We start from the raw sequence: 8,666 nt of genomic DNA, 5'->3' as shown, positions 1-8,666 counted from the left end.
ACACCTGACCAGTTTAGTGTTTTTATGGGATTTCTGAATGTACAAACAAGTTTCTTGTGCCTTTTCTTGGGCTCTTTTCCTTCTGTGTGTCTGTTTTGTCCAATTCCAATGTGTTAGTTTTTGTCTTATTCTTTACTTATTATTATTTTATTATCCCTTAGAAGTCTGTTGGTTTTTTAGTGAGATACAGAAAGGGAGTGATCCAGGTACAGAGCGTGAGGAGGAACTGGGGTGGGGGGGGGAGCAGAGGGAGAGGAAACTGTAATCAGGATAAATTATGTGAGAAAAAAAATCTATTTTCAATAAAAGGAGGAAAAAAAGACAGGAAGGAGACAACTCAAAGTAACTTCAGGAAGTCCCTGAAACTGACCATATTCACTAGGCCCCTCTAGATGTGTGTGTATTGCATCTCCTCAGGAGAAGTCCATCACACAACAATGTCCCAAGTGGGACATGTACTTGTCTCTGAAAGCCATCACCTACTATTTTCTCCACTGTTGGTGTCATGAACTTATTTCTAGTCCTTGGAAATACACTGGTACACTGGCCCAGCTTCTCCCTAGCTGTACCTCAGTCCCTACACGTATTTCTCCGTTCACTGTCACCAGCGAGCTTTTGGCAGTTTCCAAAAGCCAGGGAGAGCCATAGAGCCATTAAATACTTCTCCAGAAACACGTACAGGACTGACACATTGCCAAGGAGAAGTTTCTGAGAAACCCAAGCATCATGTAGCCCGGACGACCATAGAGGCTGTGTGTTGTTTGAGGACAGTATTTGAAACCACCCTTTCTGTAGAGCCGACTGCTTAAAAAAACTTTGTCAATAGTACTGAAGCTAGCACCAAGTCTTGCCGTGAACTAGGCAAGTGAGATCGGTAGAACTTTCGAAATGGATTTTTTAATTTTTAGTGAATGATACATGCATGCTATAGTAGTGTGGAAAAAAAACCAAAAAAAACCAAAAAACACCAGACACTATCAGTAGTGTTTAGAAAATACCACCTTCTTTTCCAATTTTTGGAGCTTTCTCCTCAAGGCCGGTAGGTTTTACTTCCTGGTCATTTCTAGTGATTTACTCACTGGGTTCACAACTGAAAACCACTCACTCTCTCCCAGAACCTATGGTAGCCAACATTTCTGGGCAGGACGTGGGGGACACGGGAGAGGGGGCGGGCATTCTGTTTTAGTTAACTAGTAGTATTCCATTATAACCACACACCAGGATTTCAACCCCTCCCAGTCAATAGTTGATGAGCATTTGATGTTTCCAATTAGTGCTATTTCAAGTAAAGCAGCTGTGGACATTTTGTATTCAGCTTTCACATATACTTCCATTTAAAAATTTCATTATATTTTCATTTTTTGAGTGTGAATTTTGTGTGTGTGTGTGTGTGTGTCCATGCATGTGTGGTACAGTGTGTAGAGTTCTGAGGGACTGAGCTCAGGTCACTAGGTTTGGCAGCGAGTCCCTTTACATGCTGAGCCATCTTGCTGGCCACATGCTTCCATTTTTTTTTCCTGTGGAATGTTTTGGATTATACAATAGACATGTATTTGATTGCTTTTTTTTTTTTTTTTAAAGAAAGTGACATCTCCTGTACACATGCTGGCCTCAAACTCACTGTAGCGAAGCATGACATTGAACTTCGGATCCATCCGATCCTACTCTTTGAATACTTGCATGATAGCCACGCACTGACACCCCTGCCTCCTCCTGTGGTGCTGGGGACTGAACCAGAGCCTTGTGCATGCTGGCAGACACTACCAGATGGGCTGCATCCCATCCCTCAGTGCGTCAAGCCAGATTGTTATTGTTGTTACACAGCCCAGGCTGGTCCAGAACTCCCACCTCTTCTAGCCTCTGCCTGGCACGCTGTTATTATTATTATATAATAATGTTGTTATTATTGAACTACCTATCTATCTATACATTTACACATAGATGTGACAATAACAAAGAAATGGAGGTCATGAGTTTGAGAAGGAGCAGGGTAGGGGGTGTAGAGAAGGGGTTGGAGGGGGATAGCGAAGGGGCAAGTGACACAAATAACTAACTAAATAAAATGGTTTTGTTTTGTCTTCAAGACAGCCCTGGCTGTCCTGGAACTCAATCTGTAGACCAGGCTGGTTTTGAACTCACAGAGATCCACCTGCCTCTGCTGGGATTAAAGGTGTACACCACCACTGCCCAGCTTATAATTATATTTTAATTTCAAAATATGCTAAGAAAGATAGTAGAAAGGGGGTCATGAGAAGGGGAAAAGATTAGTTTTTTAAAAAAAGATTTATTTATTTTATGCATATGAATGCTCTGTCCCACCAGCAATGGGTGCGCTGCCCTGCACCCCACACACACACCCACACCCACACCAGAATGTTCTTGGTGAGTGCTCCTGAAATTATTTTTGTGTTTTGAGGTTTCACAGTGGCATCCTTTGTGCAGGGCTCTTTCCATTTGGAAATAAATTTTCTTCAGCATGGGACATTTTCTCAAAATGTGTCTTTTATCTCCTCTTTGGCACTCCTCCTGTAATATCTTTGGGCACTTCCTTACCTTGGATCGGCTCGCTAACCTTTGTTCTTTCTCTCCGAGGACCCCTTTCCTCACCTGATTTTTAAGAGAGTTTGACCTCCATGTCTGCCTCTGCTGCTGAAATGCTGTTTCCACTTTAGTTTCTACATTCCAACTTCTTTTTATGAAAAAGGATTTATTTATTTTTATCTTATGTGCATTGGTGTTGTGTCTGCATGTCTGTCTGTGTAAGGATGTCTGATCACTTGGAGCTGGATTACAGGTAGGTGGGAGCTGCCATGTGGGTGTTGGGATTCAACGTGAGTCCTCTGGAAGAGTATCCAGTGCTCTTGACTGCTGAGCCATCTCTCCAGCCCCAACTTCTTCTTTTAGAGTCTCTCTGCGTCCCTGTGTCTGTGTCTCTCCAACTTTCTTTGGCATTTCTTACATGTCAGCAATCCTTGCATGTATATGGCTTTCATATTGGAGAATTGGGTATTAAACGTCTCTCTGGTTAGAGCTTGGATTTCTTGTGATTGAGCACTGCTAACTTTGGCTGGATTCGGAACTGAGGGAGGGACAGGACCTGTGGAAATGGCACTGAGTTGTACTCATATCAGGGAAGAGTGCTCTAGATACAAGGCACAAGGCACTGGGCATAAGCAGGGTACATGTGGAAGCATTTAGGGAATCCCAAGGAGGGTCAACTGGTCACCAGGAGCCTCACAGGTCTCTATGTGACCTAGGGCTTCCTCTCAGGTGACATGAAACACTGCCACAGAGTGTCAGACAGAGATTTGGCATGATAAGATCCACCCGGGAGAGTCCCCTGGCATTCCGTACAGCGGTCCCCGTGAAGAGAGGAAGCAGCCCGGGAAAGAGGTGCATCAGTTGGCAGAAGTGGTGGCTTGGATGGAATGCAAGAGCAAGAAATGTCAAATTCTGGATTTTAAAGGACTCCCGGGCAGTCGTGACACAAGATGGGAACATTGGCTGTCAGATACTTGTCCGAGTGGCTAATGAGGTACTGTTGCCTTTAGCTGGGATAGAAGGAAGCGTGTGTTCTAGACACTGCATTTGAAATGTCTTTCTAGACTACCCAAGGAGAAGCCAAAGAGGTACGGAGGGCTGAAGACTCAAGTCCTGAATTTGGAAAGCACACTTGATATAAACTCTGGGTAGCAATGGGGAGTCAGTGTAGCCCCCATCACAGGACCACAGATGCCTCTGTGGTGTGGGAGGCTGTTGTGCGGAGGCTGCCCACGTGCAGGTCTGGGAGGACAGCAAAGCTTGGTTTAGTTTTGCTGTAAACCTAAAAATTCTTCACAAAATAAACTTGATTTTTTTTTTTTTTAAAGAAAATGCTATTGTGAGCCATGCAACTTAATGGAATAGCCAAGAGAATAAGTGAGCATGAAACTGCACTGAGGATCAGGTCTGTGGTGCACCGTTGCCAGCGGTGACCGTGGGATAGAAACCGATGTGACTCAAGAAGCATCAGGAGTTGGAGGGAGGGACGGATCATCGACTATTCAGAGTCAAGTGATACAGGCGAAGGGCTGACCGTGAATCTTCTCGTTGATGGAGATAGGTAATGGACTAGAAATGTCTGGGAGACTAGGCAGAGAGGGGGCCAGGGACAGTGAAGGAGAGAGTCCGTTCTTCATTTGAGGTATTTTGTCGAAAAATGCTATGATGAAATTGAGCAAACAGAAAAAGGCACATTTTAAAGACATGTTTCCCTACGTAGTCCAGGCTGGTCTCAAACATGATTTTCTTGCCTCAGCGTCGCCACTGCTAGGGTTATAGACACGCACCTCTACTATGCTAGGGAGAGTGGTTTAACTTATTATTTGCTTATTTCATTAAAAAAAAAGCGTTTGAATGGGGGACTAGAGAGATGGCTCAGTGGTTAAGAATGTATACTACTCTCAAAAGGAGTTCAGTTCCCAGTACCCAGACTGGGTGGCTCACAACTGCCTGTCATTCTAGCTTTAGGGAACTCGACGTCCTCTTCTGGTGTCCCTGGGCACCTGCAGGCACGTGCGTACTCCTACAGGAGGCATGCACATACAGCTGGAGTTTGCACCCTGTGATCCCCAGCTTCCCTCTTCCTCGTGCTCTGACCCCTGGCAACCATCATGCTCCATGGAAGCTGAGCAGATACAGCGCCCGCAGATTCCTTCTGTTGCATGGACCCATGGCATTCATTTTTCTATGCCTGGCCTATTTCACCTAATACAATATCCTCCAAGTTCCCCCAGTTTGTCAGAAATAGCAGGATTTCCTTCTTTTCTTCTCAGGACTGTTTTGAATTTGAGACTGGAGAAGCACACGGCTGGCTGAAAACTGATAGATAGTATCTCATTGTAGTCCAGGTTGGCTTCAAACTCTTGGCAACCTTCTTAATTTAACCTCTGTACTTCTGGGATTATAGACTTGAGCTAACATGCCCTGCTAGTCTGCCTTTTTAGCCGAAATGCTATCCAAAACCTTAAGCTTTCTCTCCGTGGATGCAACATAGCCTAAGGAGGGTGTTCCCAGTACCTCTAGGGAGGGTACTTCCAACAAGTTCATTAGCTGAAAATAGCCAAACCAGGTTCAGCCGCTGTCTGGCCTTAAGCTTCTTGATTTTCAGCCCAAGATGTTGACCTCCTAGGATCTTTGAGTTTTGGCATGCCAGGAAGGCATGACAGATAGATAGATAGATAGATAGATAGATAGATAGATAGATAGATAGATAGATAGATAGATAGACAGACAGACAGACAGCAAACCCTGTCTGCCTGATGCTTCCATGGGAAATTGAGCATTTTAAGAAAGAAAAATCAACGAGGTAAAAATGGCAACTGTGAAGAAGAGGACAATGACGGGGCTTTAGTAAAGTATAATGATACGTAAGTACAAAGACGTCATGAGGAAGCCATTACATTACATAATGTCACATAATATAACACATTAGTTTGAATACTCACTAAAATTAGGTAGAAATTTGTAAAAACAGAGTCTTACACATTTGCATCATTAAACCCGAATGAGGCTTTCAGTTAGGTTCCAATTTCCGATTTCTGGCTCTCTGGTAGAGGCAGATGGATTTTTGTGAGTTCCAGGCCAGTCAGGGCTACCTACAGAGTGAGTACAGAGTGAGACCTTGTCTCAAAAAAAAAAAGTGTAGAAGCTGCAGCCATCTTTCAAAACATTAATATATAACAGAAACATTGACCTTATCCATTAAAAAAGCTGAGGGCTAACTCTACCAACTGAGCTATGTGCCCTGCCTGGCTTGTAAGACTTTTATTTCCTTCCTTCCTTCCTTCCTTCCTTCCTTCCTTCCTTCCTTCCTTCCTTCCTTCCTCTCTCCTTCCCTCCTCCCTCTCTCTCTCTCTCTTCCTTCTTCCCTTCCTTCTTTCCTTCCTTCCTGCCTTCCTTCCTTCCCTCCTTCCTTTATTATATATATGTTTGGTTGTGTATGTGCCACAGTGTACATGTGTGGCATTCCAACTGAACTATATCCCCAGCCAGGCTTATCAAAGTATTTATTACTATCTATCTATCTATCTATCTATCTATCTATCTATCTATCTATCCATCCACCCACATATCTATCTATCTACTTATTTATTGTGTATGTGCATGGTTAGTGGGCAGCTTGCAGGAAGTCAGTTCTCTTGTTCCACTGAGATGTGGGTCCAGGGGATTCTATTTTTCTGTGAAAGTTTTGTTAAAAGTCTGCTTGCACAACATCACATGAGCTTCATTTGGTCTTTTGTTTTGTGGTTGTTGGTGGTTTTTTTAGGCAAGGTCTCATGTAGTCAAGGCTGACCTCAAACTCGACACGTGGTCAACAATGACCTTGAATTCCTGATAGCTTGCATCCACCTCTTGAGGGCCAGGATTAAAACCATCCACTACACCACCCAGTTTATGTGTTGCTGCGGGTGGAATCCAGGGCTTCCTGCATGCTAGGAAAGTGCTCTGCCAACTTAGTCACATTTCTTTCCAGCACATGGTCTTTTACAACTGTTAAATAGTCTATCAAAGGAGTGTGTTGTAGCTTGGTCATCTTCCGAGTGGGCATTTCTATCTACTATAAATAGCACCAAGAAGAAACATGCAATGATACATGTAATAATTGCACTGATTATTCTTTTTACTTTTGGGCAAAAATGACTGGTTGTCAAATTATTTACTGGCTCAACGGACATAAATACTTCAAAGACTCGCATGCACAATGCCAAATAGCATCTTACCGTGTCTGCCTCCTCAACCAATTGAGTAGCGTAAGGGCTTACATCTTGCAAGAGCTACTATTAGTAACTACCTTGTGCACATCACAGGGTTACTACGGTGTCAACTCCCTTTAATTAAAAAAGAAAAAAACAAAAAACCAGGATTGAGGTCTAGCTCAGCGGTAGAGATAGCTTGCCTAGCACCACAAGGCTCTGGGCTTCATCCCCAGCACCACACATAAGCAAAGCAAACACTCCCAAAACCTTCCCGCCTGTGTGTAGGCTGAGGTTTACTATTTACGGAAACAGCTTGCAGTGGGAGTGGGAGTAGTCTAGATTCCAGTGATTTCTCTGTGCGCCTACATGTGCTAGGCACTACGCCAGGTGCTTTTTGTATTTCTTACTGCTGCAACCACACCTTCAGCATGTAGGTGTCATCCTGTCCCCATGAGGCTGTGATTTGTGAGGACGTTGTGCTGGTCAGGTGCACGGTCAGGACGGGTATCAGGTGGGTTGACTTGGAGCCTAGAGTTGATCCATTTGTATATTCAGCCCTACCTCAAAGGGTTTCACATACATACTCCCATGTAAATACATATGTATTATATACAATTGTGTATGTATGTCACAAAATGAAGACAATTATTAACAGTTTAACGTTTTTGGTTTTTTTTGTTTTTTTTTTTTTTTTTGACTGAGTTTCATGTAGCACAGACTAGCTTTAAATTCACTATGTAGTCAAGGGTGATCTTAATTCTCTGACCCTCCTGACTCCTCCTCCCGAGTGCTGGCGTTACAGATATGTACAGTCACTATTCATCACATACCCCTGTTCTACTTAGTGCTGGAGATCAAACCCACAGCTTGGTGCTTGCTTAGCAACTGAACTATACAGCACTAGCCAGACTTAACAGAATTTTACAACACTTATTTATTTATTTAGATATTTTTACCTTACTTTATGTGTGTGAATGTTTTCCTTGCACACATGCATGCATGTATGCCACATGCATGCTTGTTAGATTCTCTGCAACTGGAGTTACAGGTGGTTGTGAGTCACGATGTGGCTCCTGAGCATTGACTCCAGGGCCTCTGCAAGTGCAACAAGTGTTCTAATCACGGACACACCTCTCTAGTCCCCACACTGTATAAGTGTTTTAAGAGTATACATATTGGGCTGGGTGTAGTGGCATATTGCCTTTAATCCCAGCACTAGGAAGGCAGAGGCAGGTGGAGCTCTGTAAACTTCAAGGCTAGCCTGGTCTATGTAGAGAGTTCTAAGACTGCCAGGCAGAGCTGCATTAGAGAGACCCCATTTCAACAAACAAAACACGAGTGCATGTGTCATGGTGTGAATGTGGGAGTCAGAGGACAGTTTTCAGGAGTCGGATCTCTCTTTCCACCACGTGGGTTCTGGTACCTACTGAGCCATCTCGCCCATCCTCAGAGTTTTAAATTCCTGGGTAGAACAAGGCAACTGACCAGTAAAGCTTACTCTCTGAAATTCCAACCTATTGGAAGAACTCCAAGGCCACTGCTTCTTGTCTGCTGTGATAGGTGGTCCTTGATCTAAATGTACAGCCAGCAGTGGGAGGAATGGGGCCTAACCTGTTTACCTTTTGGGCCAATCAGCTGCCATCATTGCTTTTGAGGGTGTAAATGAGAAGCTGCAGAGGGAGAGAGACTTGGGGATCCCTCGGAGGATGTGTGTTTCGCTTGGGACAGAGATTGTGCCTAGAACATACCTGTGTGAAAAGGTGATCCTGCTCTGACAGCTTGAGGGGGGGGCTCTTCCCCTCCTACTTGTTTTATTTTGTTCTGAGACAGGATCTCACGGTGTAGCCCTGGCTATTCTGGAACTCTCTATGTAGATCAGTCTGGCCTCAAACTCACAGAGATCCAGCAGCCTCTGCCTCCACCTCAATC

Source organism: Mus musculus, chromosome 7 (assembly GCF_000001635.26).
Source record: "Mus musculus strain C57BL/6J chromosome 7, GRCm38.p6 C57BL/6J".
NCBI lineage: Eukaryota > Metazoa > Chordata > Mammalia > Rodentia > Muridae > Mus > Mus musculus.
The sequence above is the reverse complement of the archived record's forward strand: the minus strand, read 5'-3'. Positions refer to the sequence as shown.